This window comes from Canis lupus, chromosome 2, assembly GCF_011100685.1.
Source record: "Canis lupus familiaris isolate Mischka breed German Shepherd chromosome 2, alternate assembly UU_Cfam_GSD_1.0, whole genome shotgun sequence".
NCBI classification, from domain to species: Eukaryota; Metazoa; Chordata; class Mammalia; order Carnivora; family Canidae; genus Canis; species Canis lupus.
The window spans coordinates 70,848,064-70,860,963 of NC_049223.1; the positions used below are offsets into that span (position 1 = coordinate 70,848,064).

General features: G+C 55.5%; 1 pseudogene; it reads right to left on the reverse strand.

The window, feature by feature from the left end:
• Window positions 1-935: 935 nt before the first annotated feature.
• Window positions 936-4,646, reverse strand: LOC119876033 (annotated as a pseudogene).
• Between the last annotated feature and the right edge of the window lie 8,254 nt (window positions 4,647-12,900).

A 12,900-nucleotide genomic window follows, 5' to 3' on the forward strand; every position in this document is an offset into this window, starting at 1 on the left:
TGAAATGTTTATCACTCTTCAGCAATCTGCGGAAGGTGATGAGATTGAAATCCTCAGCATCATTTTTGGTTGTTTCCTCTTTCCATTCTAACCTTGTTCGTGCCTCTGTTAGACAAATCACAGATCCCAGCTACCCAGTAGTGACTGGTGGGCCATTGAATCATTGGCTCCGATTCCAGAGGTCAAGGAAAAATTCTTGAGGAATTTGAGCAGCTTCCGTGGATGGTCTTGGATGGACATACAGCATGACCAGTGTACTTACTTTCTCAATAGCTGGTGGGGATTGGATCTAGGGTTTCTCCAGAAACTACCTTTAATCTTTCTCATGATGTTTTATCAGAAACTACTTCAAGTACAGAAATATTTGAATCTTGATGATCCATATGAACTGCCATGGTTCTCAGGTTTCTAGCTCTTAATGCAATCACATGTTCAGGCAGTAAGTGGTCCTGTTTCTCATTTGGAGCGTACCAGGATAAAGACCAAGTTAAACCTGGACAGCAAGGCGCTCCCCCTTTTTAAATCCTCAGAAGCTGTTTGTCTTTAATTTTTGAGTAAACTCTGTATCTAATGTGGGGCTTGAACTCATGACCCTGACACCAGGAGTTGCATGCTTTACCGACTGAGCCAGCCAGGCACCCCAAGCTGTTTGTCTATTGCTGTGTCCTCCAATTGCACTTGCAGCAGCAACACTGGAAGTTCTCGCAGGGAAGCTACAAACCATACCAGCCTCAATGCTTTGCTGCTGCATTACTTCTAACAAGGCTTCATGTTGATTACCCATCTTATCAAATTCATCTATTCCACAAATACTTTGATCACCAAGTAGCAGGACACCTGGCTTCCAAAGCAAAATCTCCAGAAGAACTAGTTTTTTTTTTTTTTTTAAGATTTTATTTCTTTATTCATGAGAGACACACAAAGAGAGAGGCAGAGACATAGGCAGAGGGAGATGCAGGCTCCCTGTGGGAAGCCTGATACGAGACTCGATCCCAGGACCCCAGGATCACGTCCTGAGCCAAAGGCAGATGCTCAACCACTGAGCCACCCAGGCGTCCTGGGAAGAACTAGCTTTTGAAAGAGTTACAGTCAAACCAGAGGTGTGGTCTCACCACAAACACACTCCACACGGAGCAATGCTGCATACTGCCTGTGGCGTCAGACTCTTTCCCAAGCCTGCATCTCCAACGACAAGGACACGTGGGTCTCCTCAAGTCAGAATTCTGTTTCTGTCATCTGCGTATTTTTGGCTTCCCCCAAAGAGTGCTACTGCCAAACCTGCTCTGACAAGTTCATGAGCAAGGGCACCTGGCTGGCTCAGTCAGAAGCGCATGCGACTCTTGATCTTGGGGTTGTGAGTTTGAGCCCCACATTGGGTGTAGAGATTATTTAAATAAATACAACTTCAAAAAAAAAAAGTCCATGAGCAAAAGTGACAGGGCAAAAGCAGGTTGACAATGAGTTTAAGCAGGTGTTCAGCTTCAGCTTCAATCTCTGGGATAGTATAAGGTCTTTAAAGAACCCCACCAACCCTCCATGCTTACACCCATCCTCAGAAGCCTTTGTTTTCTTTTGCTCTTGCTAACAAAATCTCCAGTGTACACACAGAACATGTACTTGTCAAACCTTGAGACTTTGACAACTCATCTTCCCCAACTCATCTTCCCCAATTCATCTTAGTCCCATGCAATCGATTCTTATTCTGTTTGAATGCAGTCTTCCTATTAGTTACCAGAAATTATTAGAGCCCCGTATTTGTCAAAGTCCTCTCCACGAATCTTCTTAAAACTGGAACAGGTTTTCAAGAGTGTCAAATTAAAACAACAACTGCAAAGGACAAAAAAACTCAAAAGCAGCTGTGGTTAAAGATCTGGTTTAGAGATCATTACAATGCAATCAACAAGGAAATTTGGTTATTTCTATGACACATTAACACTTTAATAATTAGAATTATAAGTGATGACATTATACCAGGACATATCAAAAAACCTTAGGGATTCTGCAACGGTTGCAGCATCCACCCACGCAATATCCTCTCTGAAGGTTTATCATCACTTATTTCAATGTTTCCCATGTACTTGGACATACCAAGTAAGCCCAACTAGTAACAAAACACTTTATTTAGAAGTTGAATTTTGGGAAGTTTGTCAGAAATACCAGAACATTTTAAACACATGACTAAATAGGATTACAGATCATTACAAAACCTAATGATCTATTTTGCTAAAGTGGCAATAACAGATTCTAAAGGCAAACACAGGGACACCTGGGTGACTCAGCGGTGGAGTGTTTGCCTTTGGCCCAGGGCGTGATCCTGGAGTCCCAGATCGAGTCCCACATCCGGCTCCCTGCATGGAGCCTGCTTCTCCCTCTGCCTGTGTCTCTGCCTCTGTGTGTGTGTGTCTCTCTCATTAACAAATAAAATTTTTAAAATCTTTAAAAAAAAAAAAGGCAAACACACAGAGTTATGTAGTTGTTAGCAAAACTTAGCTCTTTCAATATTGAGAAGATTCAACTTTAATCAAAGACCTAGTAAGGGCACAACATGGAAACTTTTTCTATGAATATTAAAGATAAAGGGAAACCTTTGTTTACAATTTCTTATTAAGGGTAAACCGATAACTAAGAAAACCAACTTTTTTTTTTTTTTTTTAGATTTTATTTATTTACTCACAAGAGACAGACACGGGCAGAGGGAGAAGCAGGCTCCATGCAAGGAGCCTGATGTGGGACTCAATCCTGGGATTCTAGGATCACGCCCTGGGCCAAAGGCAGTCGCTCAACTGCTGAACCTCCCAGGCGTCCCTACCAACCTTTTTAAAAAATATTTTATTTCTAAGTAATCTCTACACCCAATGTGGGGCTCGAACTCGCAACCCCAAGATCAAAAGTCTCATGCTTCACCAACTGAACCAGCTAAGCACCCCAAACTATCATTTTAACAGAAAAACCAAATTCCAATCTTATACTGGTGTACTTCTGATATTAAAACTCACTTTATTCCATAGGGATGAATTTTTGTTTATTTGGATTTTGGGGTTTTGGCAGTGGGAGAGGGAGAGAGAGAATCCCTAGCTGTCTCCATGTCCAGCATAGAGTCCAACGCGGGGCTTGATCTCACAACCTGAGCCAAAATCAAGGTCGGATGCTCAACCAACTGAGCCACCCAGGAGCCCCATTTGTTTGTTTAAAGATTATATTTATTTATTTATTTATTTGAAAGAGAGAGAGCATCATTGGGGAGGAAGGACAGAGGGAGAGGGAGAAGTAGACTCAGGGACCCCGACAGGGGACTCGATTCCAGGGTCCTGACCTGAGCCAAAAGCAAACACTTAACCGACGACCCGACGGAGCCACCCAGGTGCCCTCAATTTCTGTCTTTAAATAACCGATCTCACTTTCCTGGCATACAGTTGTTTCTCATTATTTCTAGTAGTCGTGATTACATTTATTCTTAACTCTAAAAATGCTGAGTTTCTACTGAAAAGTAATAATTATGAGCTGTTGTACCAGTTTTAATAGGAGTCCAAAGCAGATAAACCTAGACTTAGTAATTGTTTACATCCGTTTATTTGTTCTCAGCAACTACGTGTAGATTGCCCATAAAACTATGAAGCATTAGACGAAGTTGTAAGTTTTTTTTTTCCCCTTTCCTAAGAAATTTTGCAACAGAGATGACCGGAACCTGCCCAACTTGCAGTAAACACAGTGGAACAGATGTTCTACATCTAATGCTGACAACTCTAAAAACATGTTCATTTTCATTAAACCAACGACCTTAAATTAGCTTTAATGTCAAATATTTTCCCAGATCACGTGAACTTGAGTTTTAGAATGCCCAATTCTTACAAGCCACTGCATAGAGCTCTTTTACAAGTTAATTTTAGCAACACCATCCAGAGGCAGAGAAGACAGCTCACTCACATTTTACATCGTGCGTGGACACCACAAACCAGATGCAAACACAATCTTAAACTCCGAGTTAACACACGCATTATAATTTATGGATCCATTCATTGGTCATTTTCCTCCAGAGCCTAATGAATATCATGGCCAAGCAGTGCTGCAAAAAGCAAATGCCCGGTTTTGGAGAACAGAGGCCCAAGGGCTGCATTTGGGAATCAAATCATCACTTGCCAGGTTCCAATTAGAACACAGCTGGTTTCATCCAAAGATACCAAAAGTTGCAGCAGCAGCAAACCGCCCGAAGCCCAGCGCGCTCTGCCCACGGCGGGGCCTCACCACCTGAACCAAACGGCTTCCTCATCAGCGTTTTCTTAAGAAAAGGAGGTTAAGAGAACCAAAGCCCCCCCTTACAGGCCGCTCAGGGGGAGGCGGAAATCAGGAGCGCCCCAAGCCAGATGAGAGGAAGGAAAGGCTCAGGTGCCATCACACCCGCAGTGCTCACCAAGGGGATGTCTGTCCACACCGGCGCCGCAAAACCGTGTCCTTGCAGCAAGCGTGGAATCAGGCGCTGGAGCCCGGCGGCCCTGTCGGGGAGAGGCCCCGGGGACGGTCCGAGGACAGAGCCCAGGGGCCGCCTGGACAGCTCAGGGCACCCCCGTCGCCCCCAGCAGCTCCCTGCGGGAGTCAGGGCACCAGGGGCAAGTGGGCGGGTCTGGGTAAAAAGCTGCAGCTGCGCTCATTGTGCCCTGAACCCTGAGCTTCTGGGCCCCACTTCCTTTCCGTCCCAGGGACTTCCTTTCCGTCCCAGGGGCAGCTGGAGGGGGGGTGGGGGGCAGGATCCAGGCGCCTCGGGAGGGCCGGGCAGCAGGTCCCAGCGGGCTGGGAGCCTCAGCGAGGGGGCACAGGGCTCCCTCCCCGGAGACGCCGAACGTGGTGGCCCATCTGGAGGAGGATGTAAAGATGAGCCACACGTGGAATAGTCTTCGAGAAGCTTCAGCTCGGTGCAGAGCTTCACTGTCAATCTAGCCTCCAGATAAATTGAAATCGGCCCCAGCTTGGAAGAGGAACACAGAGGAAACTGCGAGGCAAAATGCCCAGGTGTGAACGCAGAATGTTCCAAGCACCACAGGACAGAAGGCCAGCCAAGGAGAAGCCCAGGCCTCCGGGTGTAGACGGCCAAAGCGAGCAGGTCCCACAGGGCGCCACAGGAATGCCCCTCACGGCTGTGTCTGTAACAGCCCCAAAGTAGAGGCCCCCCAAAGTCCACCCTACAGTGGAGTGGAGGAGCCGTGGCACGACCCGGCTCCCAGACCGCCAGGCTCCCCAAGCCCCCAGGCCCCCAGGCCCCCCGGACCCCAAGTGTCTGGGCCACCAGGCCCCCAGCCTCCCAGCCCCCCAGCCTCCAGGCCCCCAGGCCCTGGCTCCCTGGGCCCCCAGGCTCCCCAAGCCCCCAGGCCCCCTGGACCCCCGACCCCCTAGCCTCCAGGTCCCCCAACCCCCCAGCGTCCAGGCCCCCAGCCCCCAGAACCCCAGGCCCCGGCCCCCAGATCAGGGTCCCCCAGCAGCGCGGGCAGACCGCGCAGGCACAGAGCCCGACACAGCAGCACTGACCGTTATTCCACACAAACTTTTCAAACAGGCCCAACCTCAGCGCCGCTGTCCCATAGCACGAGCGGTGGCGTGTGCTTCCGGCCAAAGGCAGAGGCGCCCGGGGCCTCTGGGCGCGCTGGCCGGGTCCTGCTTCTTGACTGGTGGCCGCGCCGTGGGACGCCGCCTCCGGCAAGTTGACCGAGCCGGGTGCAGGCGGCCCCTGCTTTCCTGGAGGTGCGTTATACTCGCGGTGCAAGGGTCTCCCCAGAAGGCAGGTGGAGATTTAATCAGATCCTATCAGACCCCTTTCTTCCCGAGATGGGATACTGGATCCTTAAGTCCCAGGAACCCCTGGTGTCCCTTAGAGCCTAAAGAAATGCAAACTGGAGCTCCGCACAGGTTAGGGTTACAGCCGGACCTGCGGCCGAAAGCCCCAGAGAGGAGGGGGAAGTCGGGGCTGCAGGGCTTGGACGCCCGCTTGCTGGGCAGCCCCCTCGCGAGGCCCCAACGCAAATACAGGGACGGGCCCCAAGCACACAGGGACGGGTACCGCCGGGGCTGCCCGCACCACACGGAGGCTCCCTAAGCCAGGCTGTGACGTCCCTGGGCCACTTGCAGCCACCCTCCCCCCCCATTCCTGCATTTAGTTCCCTGAAACATCCTACAAAGGCTTAGATAGTAAAGATAATTTACTGAATCCCCTTCACTGGGGAGACTGCAGTTACTGGAAAAGAAATGAAACACTCACGACCCCACACCGGTGACCACATAACGTCGTACTGTTTTTGTCCTTTAGCTGCCATGAGAGCTGACTGGAGACGCTTTCAACGATCCTCCGTCATCCTAATGTTCCCTCTCGGGCATCTCTTGGCAAGAGACCTGAGGAGCCTCCTGGAGCATCGTCAGTGGTTCTTCGAGCCAGAACTCTGTGCTGGAGCCAACGGCGAGGCCGGTGCCTGGCGGTCCCCAGGGCCACCTCGGCTTAGTGACTGGAGGCGCTGGGGTCCCTATAAAGGACTTGCCGGCACCTGTGACCATCCAGGACATTTTCTCCTTGTCCTTTTGGCTACCTCTTCTTACTGGAATATCTCTTCGTACCGGAATAAGACAGGAGATTCCTGTAAAATGTCAGTAGGAGGCCAAGCGACTGAGCTAATACGGACCCAGCACCGACTCCACACCTGGCCCGGTGGAGGCGGCTTACACCTGTCAGGTTACTCGGTCCTCACAACACCCTGGGGACGTCAGCATGCTGTCCCAATCTTAGAGGAGGACAGGAGAGGTTCTGGGCAGGACAGGAGACTCACTACCTTCTTGCTGTGTGACCTTGCACAGGTTACTTCGCTCTGGGTCATAGTTTCCCATTTGTAAAATAAGGATAATAATTCATATCCCTGTTTCCCAGTTCCGTGTGGAGTCCTGGCCTGGAGTCCTGATGCTGCCCCATACTCTGTGATTTCAGGGGTGGGGGGTCCTTTCAGCCCCTGAAATCTGGAAACAGGAAATAGCTCAGTACCTGCCTCACCCTCACCTGGCTCAGAGTGAGCGCTCAGTTACTGAGGGCTTCCCGGCCCCAAGTGCCTTCCTGCTCCTTCAAAGCTCACCTCACACCTGCTCCTCCCTGGGCTGCCTCCCCCAGCCCCACCCCTCCAGGCCTGGAGCCCTGACACCAGGAGGGAGGCACCGGCTGGGGCCACTGCAGCCCGGCCACCTCCTGGGTCTCCTGGTCCCTAATATGAGCTGATGTGGATGCCACCGCTCTGGCTGTCTCCTGCATCTCCAGCATTCCAAGTGGAGGGCGGAGGGGACACTTGTAAGTGTGGGAGCTCCCTGGGCCTCTGGTCCCCTCGGCCCCTCTGCAGCGGTGAAGGTCATCGCAAACATCCCAGAGGTGTGGCCTGATACAAACTTCCACAGGCCTGGGCTGGATCCCGAGCTAGGGGCTGGGCGGGCAAGCGTGGGGTGGGGTGGGCACTGCAGGGCGCGGGGCAAGTAATCCAGGGCCCGAGTCTGGGTTTAGATCGAGCGGTCCTGGGGGGCAGCCCGGCTCTGTCACTTACCACTTGGGGTTTCTGTGCCTCGGTGTCCTGTGCTGTAGATACGGGAGCCCGTGTCCCAGCGGCGCCTCGAAGGGGCTCCCACGGGGTAAATCTGCCTCCATCCGCACCCCTCCCCGGCTTGCATCCCGTTCCGTGTCCTCCCTCCCCGCTCAGCCCGACCTCCCAGGCCGAGTCGTTTCTGTTCGGAGGCAACCACGGTTTGCAAGGAAGCTCATCCTTGAGGTCCGAGGCCGTGATCCCGGATGACGCCCCGCGGAGCACACGCGCGCTCCCAGGATCGCCGCGACCGCGACCGGTGGGCGCTGTGCGCGGAGCAGGGGCGCGGGCGCAGGTGCAGGGCCTCGCCACCAGGTGGCGCCAACGCCCCCCGCCCCGCCCAGGTGCCCAGCTCCGCCGCTGGGCCTCGGCTTTCCCGCCCCCGACCCGCCCGCGGCCCGGGGACCAAGCCCCGGAGCTGCAGTCCCGCCTCGACACCTCGTCAAGCCGGGAGCTGTGGGCTTGCCACTCACCCCGTCTACACAGCACTGAATGCGAGATCTGGAAGCTGGCCCTGGACTCCAAGACACCGACAGAACTGGGACCAGCCCAGGGGTGCAGTGCGGGGGAGACAGAAGCGAGGTCTCAGGGCCTGGGGGCTGCTCTCTGCAGCGCCGGTGGCTGGTGGGTGGACGCCGAGCCCCACACGCCCCCACCCCACCAGGCTTCTCTGGGCACAAAGCGCGGGAGACGGCTGGCCCGCATGCTGCCAACCCCAGGGCGCCCTCGGCCCCAGGAACCTGCCCTGGAGGACTCTCCCCCAGAGTGCCAGGCTCCTAGAGGGGCCGGCCTCGGCTCCCCCTGGGGGAGCATCATCAGCACGGTGATTTGCCAAGTGGAGGAGCCACATCCCGGTGGTACCCAGCAAGGACTCCTAGCTGTCTCCCAGGATGCATTTCCCAGCCTCCCTCGTGGCTAGGGGTGGCCCACAGCCTTGTTGGAATGAGAAGGGAGCATCCCCATGTGTGCATCAGGTGTCCTGCCTTTAAAGGTGGGGGGGGGAACGCCTGGGTGGCTCAGTGGTTGAGCATCTGCCTTTGACTCAGGTCGTGATCCCAGGGTCCTGGGATCGAATCCCGCATCGGGCTCCCTGCATGAAGCCTGCTTCTCCCTCTGCCTGTGTCTCTGCCTCTCTCTCTCTCTGTGTCTCTATGAATAAATAAATAAATAATCTTTTAAAAAAAGTAATTAAATACAAGGAGAGGGGAGCACAGTCCCCTTTCCCAGCCAGGGAGTCCAGTCCCCAGACTCAGGGAGGAGGGCTAGTGAGCATCTTCAGCCACGAAGACGAGGCGGGTGCCACACCTCCGGGACGGCAGAGCAACAAGATGGAAGGAGCCTGGGTCCTTAACACCGGCGGCCTCCCTGCTGACGCTAGGCAGCTAATGCTCCACCCAGAAGGTGAAGGAGAAATGCATTTCTAGCTTGCCTCACGGTCACTTGAGGTTCTGAAATTCTCCTGTGGCAACGTCAGCCAGGGCCATGTTCTGTCCCTGGACAGTCCTGTGCTTAGCCCCCGTGTAGCAGGTGCTCACTGCATGCTGGGCGCTCCCCTGGGCGGCCTATGCTGCATGACAAACCGCTCCAACCTCAACCTACACTGTGCATGTCTTGCAGGTGTTACCTGCCGCCGCTGCCCTGCTGGGGCCTGAGGCCCATCCCCCTGCACCCTCGCACTGTTTTCCTAACTTCCAGGGGTGGGGGGCACGGGTATTGAAGTGTCTCAGCTGAGGTGTCTCTGCCGCTGTGGTTCCTGCTGCGAGCACTTCCCGAGGAGGGGGGAGCAGATCTTCATGGGTAAACCCCAGCTTCAGGCTCCCGCTGCACCCACGTGTCGTGGCTGAGGTGTGGGAGGCACATTCCTGGCCAGCAGCCCTACTCTAAGCTCCTGGTAGATCACCCAACTCCCCAGGTCCTACCCCACCCCCAGGGCTGGCAGTCACTTGTAGGGACCTGTCGCCGTCTCCCAGGCATCAGAGAATCCGCATTTCGGGCCCTTCCCCTTTGGACGGCCTGACAGCGGCTTCTCCCTCTGGCTCCCCCCAGCTGCTGGGCCAGGCAGAGCCACCTGGGCCCAGCTGAGCCAATCAGAATGTTCAAGAAATTGAAAAAGAACACAGAGATGAAGCAAAACATCAGAGCTAAGTTCAGAGCAGTGTGGATAACAGACAGCAGGGGCGGCCGGGGTTTGCCGGGCACTTGCGCGCAGGCTCTGGGCCGGGCAAGCTCGGGAGCCTCGCGACCCTGTGACACGGGCCACTGGCATGTGGTCAGATGAAGACACGGAGGCTCACAGGCGAGGTGACTGTCCCCAGGTTATCCGGGTACGTGGCTCCTTTAGGATTAACCCCTCCAACCGGGTGTTCAGTCCTCTCCCGCCCCACCCCCTGCTGTCCCCACTGCCCTCCCCTAGGAGGCCCCTAATTCCTCCCTGCGCCCCTCCGGGCCCTGCCCCGCAGCAGCTTCTCCCCGACATTCTTTCCAAGCCCTCGCTCAACTGGCCCCCTCTTCCGGGGAGCCTCCCTGTCCCTCGTCCGCGGTGCCCTGGGCCCCCAGCACTCGGCCCGGACACATTGGCGCCCCCTCTTCCATGCAGATCAGCCTCCCTGGGGCAGGACCAGCCTCAGGCGGGTCCCCAGAGTCTGCGCTGGGCCCCCTCGTGCGTACCCCCACTTCATGTTCCCAACGCTTCCTGGAGTGGGGGGCTCGGCACCTCTCCGTTCTCCAGGGCATGAAAAGGCTCAGGGAGACAAACGATCCTCACTGGGTCACACAGCCAGGAAGTGGCCAGGCCACTAGACTCCTAGACCTGGGCTCTTCTCTGAATCACTTCCTTCGTTCCCGCCACGAGGGTCCCAGGGGGTGGGGACGGGGCAAAGCAGGGGAGCGGGGAAGGGTTGGGGTGGGAGGGGCCCAGCAGCTGGCTTCAGGGACAGAACCAGAGGACCTGGGAGGCCACCAGGTGCCTCATGCCGCTCCGCAGGCTCCTGGCTGGGCCTGGGGCCCTGTCACGCCCTTCCCTCGGTGCTCTTGGAGAAACCGTGACAGGTGCCACGTTAACAGTTTGTAGTCTTTCCCCAGGTACCTATGAGGCAGGCTACTCCCCTGCTTTGTAACCTCCCATGGCTCCCGGCGCCACAGGGCTGAGCCCTACACCCCCGAGCCTGGTGCCGGAGGAGCTCTGCAATCAGGCCCTGGCCCCTGCGTCCTGTTCCCCACTCCCTCCCCAGCACCTGACCCCCTGCCCAGGCTTCCAGGCTGTCTGCAAGCTGTTTCTGCAGCCTGGAATATCCTCCCCGCTGCAGCCTGGGTAACTCTTCTGACCCTGAGACCCAGCAGGAATGCCCCCTCCTCCATGAAGTCCTCCCTGCTGTCTGCCCCCCACATGGAGTCAGCTGTTGTTTCCTCAGCTTTTGGTGGATGGTCTGTTCACTTCACCCCCTGGATGGGCATCTGGATGGGACCCAGGGCTGGCTCCTCTCGCGTCCCCAGAGGAGGTGGCTGAAGACACAATCACTAGCCTCACTTTCACATTTTATAGGAGAGCAAACTGCGCATGTTCAGGCTGGAGCCTCAGGGGTACAGATTAGCAGGGACCTCGGGGTGGGGGACACACAGGCCAGTAGAGCTCTAGTGCCACCACGTTTCCCCTGGAGTTCCGTCCTCATTACAGGCCTTCGCACATGTTGCTACCATTGTCCTGTCTTGCAGAGGAGGAAACAGAGACGTAAGGGGTGAGTTGACTTGACCACGGTCACAGGGCTAGCGGGAAGTAGTGTAGCATGTACTACATGTAGCATGTAGGACAAAGGGTGACAGTGTCACCTCCTTCTCAAGGCTCTTGCATACTTAAGAAGGTAACAGGTATGAAGGGGCTGGAACCCCGGGGGAGCTTGGCAAGTTGGTGACTTCCTACCGTCATCCCTAAGGGCTCAGGCAGGAGGCTGGCCTTGCCCTGGCCCCAGGGGCGTCTCACCTCCTTGGCCTTCCCAGGTTCACCCCGGCTCTGCTCCTTCTCTTCTCTGGGCTTTGGAGAGCAGTGGAGACGTGAGCTCACTCTTCCCAAGAGCTTTGCCAGTGGCACGGAGCCACCAGGGAAGCCCACTGCCCAGCTCAGAGCTTCTGTGGGTGGGGCGAGGGGCTTGGGGTTCACATCCCAGCAACCCCTGAAGCCTAAGTCCGCATGGGGACCTGTAACTGCCCGAGGGTCAGCTCTGCCATTCACTGGTGGGGTCACTCAAGTCACTGTGTACCTCTCTGGCATTAGTTTCTGTCCCTACAAAATGGGACATTGGGACTGGGGTTCTGGATTCCACCTGCCAATCATTATCATTTCTTATCAAGTTGACCCACCTGTACTTCCTGTGAAGGCCCCACAGGGAGCGCTGAGGGAATCCTGTGACATGCCCAAAGTCACCCAGTGAACGAGCAGAAGAAACAAAACTGGGTCTCAGAGCCACGCTCTCTCCTCTGCACGGGGTTCGGGATTCTTAGCTGAGGCTGTGGTCTTGCTGGGCTGGGGCCACACGGGCACTCAGCTGTGTCCTCCAAGTGCTTCTGGGGTGGCCCAGAGACAAGGATGGTTTTAGAAAGCCCTGGGGCTCAGACAGGAAATCCGGGGCAGCCCGGACCCAGCCAGCCAGTGGGGCTGTTCCCAAACATCAATTCCCAGGGCTTGCTCTTCTGTGGCCCCGGGTGGGGCTGTGACACACAGATGACAGCTACTCCCTCCCCATCATGGCTTTTGGAGAAGACATGGAGCCTCAGGTAGGCAGGACCTCAGAGTGCCTGTGTCCGGTTCCCTGCCTCCCCAGAGAAGCTTGGGGGAGAAATGTCCACCACAGTGGCCCCGGGGAACATCTCTCTTCCAGGCCCCTCCTGGTTCAGGAATGAAGGAGTCGGGGCCACACAGAGGCAGATCCAGGCCACTGTCCGCCCACAAGGGCCAAACCAAGCAGGCCCCGGGCCCTCCCTCCGGGGAGGCGCCAGCACTTACCAGTCTGGCTGTGTGTCTGCCAGCGGGTCTTGGCCTCCCTGAGCCAGCGTCCTCTTCCGTAAACTGGGCCTATCACTAGCTTCCCAGTTCTCAAGACAATCAAGTGGGGTTATATTGAGGGAGAGGATCCTTTTCTCATTGCTACCCCCAAATGACCCCAGGGGAGGTTTCTACAACTCCTAAATACCGTCTTCTGTGCCCCAAACCTCAGCGTCAGAGGAAGGGCCAACTGTCTGGTGGGCATCCACTTTATGCCAGGTGCTGACCATATGTGATGTGTGCTCTTAAGCTTCTAAACAACACTGGGAGGTA